The following is a 12,131-nucleotide window of genomic DNA, read 5'->3' as shown; positions in this document are numbered from 1 at the left end:
ATGTAATCACATAATTAGCACTTCTAAGATTGGAGATCACCAATCTCTCTCATACCTCTATTTCTACAAACCCATTTCCATTTCCATTTTCATCGTACAGCTACTAGTAACTACAAGTTCATCTCAACTTCCTTTTACTTCTTGACTCCCTCCTCCTCCTCCTCCTCCCCCCACCCTCCTCATCAAATTAAGTACACAAACCGTAGATCTTACCTCACCATTTCATCACCCACTCCGTACCCAACCCGCGCACCACCCAACCATAAACCGATCCTACCCATCTAATTCACCCTAACCATCTCACACCTCACATCTCACCCGCACCTCGCCCCCCCTACTATCTCCTTTACCATCTCCCCTCACTGTTCCCCATTATTTCCAAGAAGATCATGGACTATCTCGCCCGCCTGCCGCTGATCAAGTATCTTCATAACTAACTTCGTTGACTAACTTCGTTAACTAACTAATCAACTTCATGAATCCGTTTTATACTATCCCATTCTATCCATTTCTCACCTTCCTATTCAAGTAATATGCCTCTTTGGTATACCTCATACCTCTTTCGTTATATCCTATACCTTCTTCATTACACCTCAAGCCCAAACTCTCTTTATCACATCCTATACCCTCTTCATCAAACCCTGTAGCTGCTCCCATCTCATCACACCTCGCATCACACCTCGCATCACACCTCACATCACACCCTATACCTCATACCCACCTCACCATTCCTCATCCGTAAACAAGTAAGACATACGACCTACAAATACGACCTACAAATACGACGTACAACCTACAACCAACAACCCAACAATCTACAACTCCCAACCTATTAACAACTAGCTCCATACCTCATCAACCTAACGACTGAAGAAAACAACCTACAACCCACCCTACCAACCTAATGACCTAAACCTCCCGCACTACCATCTCAACCACTTCCACTCTAATCCCACCATCCAAACCACACCTACCTAGCACACAGACACACTATAGACTCTCCAATATTTCTGTTTCCGAAGCAAGCGTCGTAGTATGACTTGCGATATACTGACATGTAGCTCCAGAAAATCCAACTCATGAACCTAATGACTTAAACCTCCCGCATTACCACCCCAATACGATTCCCATAGCACAGCATAGCTCCATCACATACCTAGCTCCATCACATACCATAAATTTATAGCATACTTCTATCATATACCCAAAATACATAGCTTAATCATATACCCCAATCATCGTAGCTCCATCACATACCATAACTTTATAGCATACTTCCATCATATACCCAAAACATATAGCTCCATCACATACCATAACTTTATAGCATACTTCCATCATATACCCAAAACACATAGCTTAATCATATACCCCAATCACCATAGCTCCATACCATACCATACCATACCATACCATACCATACCATACCATACCATACCATACCATACCATACCATACCATACCATACCATACCATACCATACCATACCATCTCAAATCCATACCCAAACCATCCAAACCACACCTACCCATCACACAGACACACAAACACACAGACAGACAGACACACTACACCCACCATCCATCCTATCCCAACCCAAGCATCCAACCATACCTTCCGAAATACTGACATATCACTTAACAAGCCATACCTCAACAGACCAACCTACCACATCACACACCACACCACACCAATCCAACAACCTACAGCCTAAAACCTACCAAGATCTAGCTCCTCAACTTCTCAACCTAATACCTTAAACCTCTCACACTATCATCTCAACACGAATCACATAACCAACCATCCAAAATCAAACTAAACCAAACCACGGACATAACTATTTTTTATTTCAATTTTATGCCCGAAGCGCGGGAAGCATGAAAAAAGAAAAGAAAGAAAAAAAAGAAAAGAAAGAAAAAAAAGAAAAGAAAAAAAAAGAAAAGAAGAAAATAAAATATGGAGAATACGGTACTTACTTCCACACCTACACATTGACACACTTACTTACTAAATTTCCTAGTAACTTTATAAGCAATCACAAATCACTAACCAGTACACTAATCAACCATCACTCGAGAGTTGACATGTCAAAGAATTAGTGAGTGAGTCGGGAAGAAAGTGCCGGTAGGTAGTGATTGATCTTCCATTAAGCACCGTAACGTAGCATGCAATGTATGTAATTGAGTGACATACTCTCCTCTCACATACGGAGCTTTTCATAGTTTCTCATCTCTCTCATCCTTCTCCTCTCTCCTCTCTCAATCTCAATCTCTGCATCTTCATATCTCCATTTACCCCCTCTCCCTCTCCATCATCATCATCATCATTCCCATTCCCATCCCCATCTCAATCCCCATTCCGAACCCGCTCAGACCCCCAAGACCACCCACCAACCCCCAACTAGCAACTCCAACCTACAAGCTCCAAACTAATCCCCCATCATCATATCCTCCGCGCCACTACCACCACCACCCGCACATCCCCTTATCCGTGCATAACCGGAAGCTTACTCATCACCCATAGTCCCTGCACCATCTAGACTTACCTCCGCCGACGAGGCTAAGAAACCCTCCTGCAAGCCTGAATCCTCTTAGCTTTCGCCTCCGATTCTAACTCTGACCCCGACTCAATATTATTGGTCCGGCGATACTCATGCAATGCCATGCATATCACACGCACGCACCATTAATAGGTCAGAGAGAGTGATGCGCCGATATAACGTTTTTTTCTTCTTCTTTTTTTCTTTCACATGCGTATTGTACCGGTCGAATAGACCGTGAGATTGGAGTTTATCGTACGATATGTACGCACCATGAGTCAAAAATAGATAAAGTGAAGATAAATAAGCAGTCGATAAAGAACAACAAAGTATAAATTGAAGTTTGATGATGTGGATCGTGGATTCGTGGAAGATGATTGGTGATTGGGCGTTGGGAAGTGGACAAAATAGAGTTTAAGCCAAGAGTTGGAGATCGAACTACTGTGGGGGAGATCGCTGATCACAAACCGGTCCAGAACTTCAAATTCGTTAACCCAATCTGCTTTTATCTGCAACTTTACTTGATGTAATTTTGTAACATTGATGAATTTGTGAATGGGCCTTGACAGTCATATCGATGCTTTGAACATAGCTGGGAGTATCGAAGCAAGCTCCATGGTAAATATGGGTGTGCTGACGAGTGCTTGATACACATTATTGAAACGAACACTGGACAAATATGCCTCCAAACTCTCAAAAGTGGGAATTCTGCCTTGGCTATCATCTATTCGCACGGCGCAATATGAAGTGATACCACCAGCAACCAAGTGAACAGAAATTAACCGCGAATTAAACCTGCAATTCACACGCATGCGCACTTGTTATTGGCTATGCTGAAATGGCAATAATGAATCGATTCTTCGCCTCCTGCAAATAGAAAAGACATATCCATTCATACCTCCAGGCAAGAGAAACGAACATGGATGATTCTCAAAGTTTCCCCCGAATCCGAATTTCGATTTGCATATGCTTGAGGAAAGTACAACTTCCGTATGATTTTTCGGCATAGCTTTGAATGGTCCGTCTTACCGATATTGGAAAGCCATAGAGATATTCAAGGTCAAAGATATCATGCAGTATGATGTTGAAGGATTGACGGAACTAGCACAATACTAACTATGTACACCCAACAAGAACAACAGGATCAATGGAACTACCTTAAACCCGGGTCGGGCCACCAGTTCAAACTATTGAAAGGGACCTCGAGTTTAGTTAGTCGAGTCCCTTGGAAATCGGAGTTGACCGGTAAAATTTTGTGGTGATAATTAGTTTATACACAGCGTCAAAATATTTTCCCCGGTTTGTTTACGCGGACATATCGAGCGGCAAAATGAGAAAAGAACGATTGGATATCCAATGTTCGAATTTAGGTACATCATGAAGTACGCCACCGTTCTAATACTTAACGGTTCACGCCGTTGAAATTTCATGAAAATTTAGCTAAAAAATTGTTCAACTATACATAAATTTCGTTTATGTTGTAACCCGAAAAGTACGTTTACCAAGAACTTTGACATACAACCCATTATCGACGCGCATAAGTTCACAAGTTTTAATGTCAAATCTTGACGGAAGCAATTCTCCATTCCACTTGTTGCAACGTTGCAACATAACTTCTTGACATCACGTTTGTCAATTCATGTTGAACGGCATCCCCCTAACAATCTACCACAATCCCTGGTATTCGGTACCGATTGGGATCGGAAAGGAACTTTAGTCAAGTCACTCTAAAAGACCCTTCAGATTGGCGGGAGATGGTAGCTTCGTAATAAAATTGAAGTATTGTGTGATGTAACCAATTGTTGGATAAATGGGGGGTAATTATGTTAGATTGAGTAGTATTATTGGTACAACACTAGTTGGTATTCTCATTGATGATTATATATTTCTATTTAATTCTATTGATAGAAGGGGAGAGAAAGAGCTGTTGGGAAATTGCGAGAGAAACTTTTCTTTTCCGAGACATTGAAACATTGAACCATTGAACCATTGAACGATAGAGGCTCGAGAGAGTTTAGATTTCATGATACTTTGGGGATGTGATATCGATAAGAAAGACATTACAAGCTTGACTGGTGATAGATCTGCAAACCTAGATATTCATACTTATGAAAGAGCGGCTCATTGATAAAATTAAACCACCCATCGATATCATTCCGTCCATTTAAACTCCAAGGGTCCAATATACATAAAATGGTCTGTTCACTTAGCACTCACGTACAACATCCGTGAAGTTTATCGCGACTCCAAATTTCACATCCATCCATTCATCCAATCCCCTCCGAGATACTTCCGCAGCGCAATGTCACACATGGGAAACGTTAGAAGAATTGATGGAAATGTGACAGAAATGCATGTGGTAGATGTTGTGTACGTAGATGTTGTATAATGATAAGTCTGTTTTAAATAGGCATTGGCGACTGGCGATCTTGCGGGATACACACGTGAAGAATAACCATCCGCGATAGGTTGTGCCACTCGGCTTTGTGTGCGGTGGTTGACGGTTGAGTGTGGGAGCCGTCTGTAGATTGGTTGGAAAGAGATAAGGTGTGAGGATGAATGAGAATTAGATATTTCTTGTATGAAAAGCTTTTGACAGAATGAATGAGAATTAGATATTGTATGAAAAGCTTTGACAGAATGAATTGAAATGAATGCTTCCTGCACGTTTTGCGTAAAACATATCTAGTATATACATACGCTCGATTGATAAGTAAGATCACTTTCACCTTCGATATCGTATCTGTGTGATATCTAGATTCTAGATGCTAGATGCTAGATGCCAGGCTACCAGTATTGTACTCGGTTCAACCGGGACCATGAATACTCTCAGACTAATTGAGGTTAATGGATGTTGTAACTTCGTACTTCGTATCAATCATCATACGATATTAGTCATATATTATTCATCAAACATGTGACCACATCTCATCGGCGCATCGGCGCATCGACGCATCTACACATCGACACATCGATGCCATCACGACGAGCTTCACTCCTTATCGTCGATGATGAAAAAAAAAACAAAAACGCATGAAACATCCGTTCCGCTCAGTGCATCATCTTTAATATTTTCTTCTCGAGCGGGTCCTCCTCTTCAATCGAAATTGACTCAGATCATCGTCATAGGGGATCTCGATTTCTCCAAACAAGCTTCTGGAAAAATCTTTGCACTATATAAAATAATTCATCCCCCCGAATTGTTTGTCAAAGAACCCACACCGAATCTCCCTCAGAGTTCTAACTATGCCACGTTATCAAGCAGAGTTAGAAACATGGTACTTGGGTCCTCTGGAAAATGTTCCCTTTGATCAGAAAATCAATGGTAGATCTTATTGTAAAGCCAATATTGACTGAGCTGACTCCTGAATCTCGATGACTTCCTGCCCATTTCCCGAGTATCATACCCTTATTTTCAAGATGCATCGACGATGAGGTTCGAATTAGGTTTAACCCTGCTTTGCCCTGTCAGCTTGAGCATCATCTAGAACGCACTCTGACTAGGATCCGAAGTTAAAATGCCAGCTATCCCATGTTTTTTGCTAGGGGGGACTGCAGGGCCCATGCTCCACCGGTGACCGGTCTGCATAAGTATTAAGATCACGTTTCGTCGTAGAGAATGAGAACTTGAGAAGGGACCGGGATGAGTAATGCTCCACTCGATGATCCGCTTTCCAACCGCTTTTCAAAGGGAAGTAAGTATGTACGTGAGTTCAAGTGTGGCCTGGTGCAGTGGTGAGGGAAGTTCTCGAATCTCAAGTTGTTCTCCTCTAGGATTCTAGCTGTAAGTAGGTGCCCGAGGGCCAAGATATCATATCCATCTTCCTAGTCGCACAGGGACCCCGACTAGGGATGAGAATATCCTTGTATCCTGATTCACAACGAAACCCCTCATATGCATGGCTCATGGCTCATGTCTCATGTGTATGCGAGTGTGTTAAGCTTCTCCATATCCACGATGATACACCCGTTTTCTCGATCGACTTTTGTCCGTGTGACGTCAGGGGAATTGGAGAATCCCATGTTGGAATAACTGGGTATCTCCATCTTGGGCTTGGGGTGGAGAGTATAATGAGAGACATTATTGTGACTCCTTCGGTTTCGACTTTGATTTTATTTTGACTCTCTCCGTAGGGGGAGGAAGGAGAGGGAGATCACATGCATCACTTTATGGATAACTTCATTTCTTACATAACATTTTAACTTTGATACTTTCATCTATGGAGAAATTGCTTTGATCTGGATTCATCTCGATTCCAATCATTCTCATCAGAAAACTCCCAAGATCTACGGCGGCACTTACTGATCAATTATCTGCCGTTTGGGGGTGGCGTCGGGAGAATAGCCAAGGATACAAATTTCAAGACTACTCGAGATAAATCATAACATACAGAGAGGTACACATACAAACAATAATATAACAACAACAACAACAACAACAACAATAACAACAACAACAACACACACAGACAGTCCATCACACACACACACACACACATACACACACACATACACACACACATACACACACACATACACACACACACATACACACACACATACACACACACTTACACACACCTCTTCCCTTTTTCATTTAAAAAACTTTAAAGGGTCCGCTGCCCAGAAACCTCAATCCCTAAACTAAACTTAACGAGTGCGTGCGCGTTTCGGCATCATCGGCTTCAGTTTATCTATCTACGCAACAGATATCTTTCATACCATGTCCAAGTCCAAGCTTCTTGTTCCTGGCTGATGGAGCAACGGGTCCCCCCAAAACTGCGGATGATGGATCAGGCAGTCATCCGCACGTAATTATTTTGATCCTATCCCCTTTCAAGTAGCATTTCCTACTTTGGGCCATGTAGGTTGTCACACTGTGTAATAAGTAGGTATCCGCTCGGGGGTTTTCTACCGGGATTTGGGATTTCTGTCTTATTTTTATTTTTGAGATGTGTACGCGGTACATGCTGTTGTGTTTGTATAGGCTGTCGATGAGTGATTTGAAAGCCTAATGAATGGACCAGTACAACATTCTAATGTCAATAAATTGCTCGACAGTTGAAGAAGAAGAAGGGATCAAATGGTCGGAGGAATCTCTCCGCCACAATCATCCACATCCTGGAATATGACCCAAACAATCAAGACGATAGTTTTACACGCATATATCACATATATGGTAGGTAGGATCTTGGACGTTGTGTGACAATAGGTGAGTGTGGAACGCATCTATGTGAAGAGAAAGTTTCTTTCCAAAATTAAAAAAGTTGGCAAAAAGTGGTGGTCCGTACGAGTGACACAATCGGCGTCTATAGCAGAAGTCATCAAATCTCTGACCATTTGGCGTGGGGTAGAGGCGGAGATGGTTCCGTCGCTCCTATCTACCTATCGGAGGTTTTTGAATTGAAGGCGGGCGAGAAACTTCAACTTCAACGTCAAGATTTGCAGGTTAGAGGTAGGACGAAAGAGTCACGATGTTTTTGCGACGACGAGGTGAAAATTATATTTTGTACATGAGCCCGACATGACTTTTCGTGATATAAATTACAAGGAATCGAGTCTAGTTATTTAATCAATTGATACTGAATACGATGGATGTATATACGAATCTTAAAACCAAAACTCAAGAAAAAAGAGGGGTCGAGGTTACTAATAAAATCAACCCAATATCAATCTATCAATCCCTCAAACAATAGGCAATGAGAGCATAGCATCGCATAGCATATGCATCCTCGGATCTACGAGGTAAGAACGACTTGTGTAACCCAAGCATTCCACAAACCGACATTATCACACTCACCAGTTTCATCCAGCCTGTACTGCACAGGTGACACGGAATACGATACGATAGAGATATCTCCGCTGGCTGGCTGGCTGGCGCGCACGGTAGAGAGGTTGAGGGTGGGTGTGGTATGCATATGTATGGAAACGGATGCGGATTCCCGTGTTGTGGACAAAGAAAGGGTTGTGAGCGTAGAGGGAGTAGTGAGTCGTGAGTATGCACGGAGGAATATGGATAGGGGTGAGCAGATGAGATGTTTGATCCCGAGAGCCTTGTGTGGTACAGATTGTATGTGCGTATGTATATGTGTGTGCATGTATATGTGTGTGCATGTATATGTGTGTGTGCAGGTGAATAGGTAGGGTTGTGCTGAGAAACTGATCAAAATGGTATCTGATAGAGCAGCGGGAGAGCGAGGACCAAGATCCTCCCGGCTTCAGGACCCTTTCTGAGATATTGGTGCGAGGGCAAGATGGAAGAACGAAGCCAACCAAACGGATCAACGAGACGAGGTATGTAGAAGAGTGAATGCGGGAAAGTGGAGCAAAATGGAAGAGAAGCCGGTGGAAAGGAAGGAAGGAAGGAATGAAGGAAAAGAAAATCACAGGTCCTAGGTCCTCCTAGGTGTGGATGGTGTACCGGTACGTTGGCGAGGTAGATCTAGGGGTCTGGCTGAGATACATCGCGAGATCTACCATGTCAGCCTGTGAGATGGTTGGAAAATGTGTTCGGGGAGGGGTGCGTAGTGGAAAGTTAGATACCTCACACCTGGTGATGTACGATCTTACCTACGGGAGAGAGGATCTTAAGATGGGAAAGTTTCGTGCGGAGCGACTAGTTGGGTGGTTCAATTGGGAGATACGAATACGTTAGGTTAATAATGATTGAATTTCATATTTTTCCGATAGTATGGTTTGGATTTAGTTTACCGGTACTAGAGATTTTGGATTTGGGTTATGGGTGAGTTGAGTGGATGGATAGATGGATAGATGGTTCCTAGAGGCATACTATCTTTTATTTTTATCCCTCGGCTCTCATGTATCTATGACGGGACAATACGCTGAAACATGATGACTTCATTCTTCATGGCTTAACTTTTCATTCATTGTTACGCCCCGTGAAGAGGATCCTTTGCGCTTCGTATGGAAAAGTATCCTTCAGTATCAGTATCTGTGTAAGTGTAGGTAGGTATTGTAAGGTATCATCAAAACGCCGTGAAAAGATCCAAGCTGCACAAGGTATATCTACAGATCTCCCGATATTTACTTTTACGATATATATAATGTGTCTAACCTAAATACCAAGTACCTATCTAACCATTATACTTTGAGATGGGGAAGAAGGAAACATGATGCTGTGCAACATGTGCTTTGTACGGCGTAGACGCAATGTTTTAGGAACAAAGTGGAGTGGGGACATTTACCTTCCTCGCCTTCTACGTCGGGGAGAAAAGATAATATATTAATGGATATTTCGATTATGATATGACCCTGGTTTTTTTGGTTTTTGGGGAATGCTAGATATTAGATACTTACTAAGGAATATATTTGTAGTAATTATTATCATCATCATCATAACACGATGTTCAAAAGTTAAGTTTTCTTACTATTGACTTGGGAGATCTTAGATGAGAGTTTAAATGTGGTGATGAGAGAGCACGAGACCAATGGGTGATAGTATCGTATACCTAGGTCGCGAGTGGTGTGTTGAACCAGAAAGATTAAAAGGTGCTTGGGGAATTATTAAAATCGTTTCGTTGGGGGTTAGCTGCTTGCGGATAGAGAGATGGATGGATGGTAAAAGTTGGAACTGGGAAGGGAAGAGGTTTTGGGTTGGGATTCAAGTGGTAAAGTGGTAAGTTGGAATGGTTACGAATGTGTCAAATGCATTTAGGCCGATTACCAACCATTTAGTATGATTGCTGGGTAGGATGGGTAACAGCGATGAACAACGATTGGCAATGATGACTAGAGAGAGATAGCTAAGTAGCTCGGATTAAATAATTATCGGTCGGGATTTATTAGACGACTTCATTATTATACTTCTTTCGTCCGTCAGTCTGTCTGTGCCTGCCCGGGTACTCAGGCAGATTGAGTGACTGAGTGACTGAGTGACTGAGTGACTGGGTGACTGAGTGACTGAGTGACTGAGTGACTGGGTGACTGGGTAAATGGATCGTGATGTGTAGCATGGGAAAATGAAAATCATGTAGGTTCCTTCTTACACAGTACTCGTACAAGGAGGACATGCATCAAGGTGCGGTTGTATAGATTCGTTTGACGGATAAGGTTGAAAGTCGATACGATACTGTACCAAGAAGGACGACATAGAAATCTATCATTTAGTTAGTTAACCAGCAGTCGAGTACCTATCTACATTCTACATCCATAATTGGGTTTCCGATGCATCGAACTTGCTATCGGGCTTGGATGCAACTCAGCGACTTACCTGCCTATCTCACGGCTTTTAATTTGGCGCTTAAACCCAACTCAGTCAAGTTGGCATTCTTCATCCTCTGGCTTGGGTAAAGATTGTCATATATGTACCGTACACTCTGGTCTTCCAATACCCCGGTCGAAACCTTCAAAGAAAAAAGACATTAACATTATATACGAAGTAGACGATCCTTAACTTGGTACACTTATTTATTATATTACTACCTAGGTATCTAGTAATGATACTACCGTAAAAATCACATACCATCCCATCCCATACCACATCACACTACACCACACCACACTACACAATAACACATAATACAAACCCTTCTTTTGATTTCTTTTCCCCCCTTGTATTCTTTAGGGATATTCATCAAATTCCCACTTTCCCATCTGTGTGCCCCACCAACATTTCCAACATTTTTTTGATTTTTGAACCCTTCCCCTTCCTTGAACCCTTTTTGATTTGACCCTTCATTATTCATCCCTAGTCATCCCTGGTCACTTCTCAATCCCAGTTTCCACTCCCATTTATCCACATTAAAATTTAAAAAATAAAAAATAAAAAATAAAAAGAAACTAAAGCCAAAAAAAAAATTATATAATTTATCAACTGCTCAGGCACATTTGACTCTAAGGAAAGGGACCCATGTGTAATCCGTCCTAAAGCCAAATCCCATATCTTTCTTAAGAATCCCATCTTATCAATGACCCAACCATCCCCTCACCTCTTTGTATTCCGAAAAATATATCTCTGAGAAATTTACTTATTATCTCTCTCTTCTTGTACGAACATTCAATTCACATTGAACAGAAGAATAAGTCGACGAACGATCTCTTAATTCTTTACTTGCGAGATAAAAGATATACTTCCTCCCTATCAACACATACCATCCCTACCACCAGAAGATTAATTCGACTTTCATCACCTCACCTCCGTCAAACTTATCTACGGTACAATTCCATATCGCTGATATTCGCTACCTCGATACATCGCTATCTATCTATCCATCCACCTCCACAAGACTTCTACTCCAACCATTGAAGACTTCTTCCTGTCAACATCCTTCGAAAGAGATAGATATATTGACTCAATCCTATATCTTCACTCGTCAATCAATCAATCATATTTATATGCTTGTAATTGAGAATTGGAAACTTGTCAATTCAACTCAACATCTATATCATCGATATCCTCTTACCTCCCACTCTCACATGTACTCGAGATTGTCTAATTCAAGTTCGAATATCATTGTTCAATAAAGTAGCTTCAATCTTTGATCTCCTTTAATAAATAGTAGAATTTCTGCAATTCTCCTCAAATAACCAATACGAATTCCATTTCAATTCGCAATCCACCAGATCAATCACA

This window comes from Botrytis porri, assembly GCF_014898465.1.
Source record: "Botrytis porri strain MUCL 3234 chromosome Unknown BPOR_002, whole genome shotgun sequence".
Lineage (NCBI taxonomy): Eukaryota > Fungi > Ascomycota > Leotiomycetes > Helotiales > Sclerotiniaceae > Botrytis > Botrytis porri.
Note: the sequence above shows the minus strand (reverse complement) of the source record.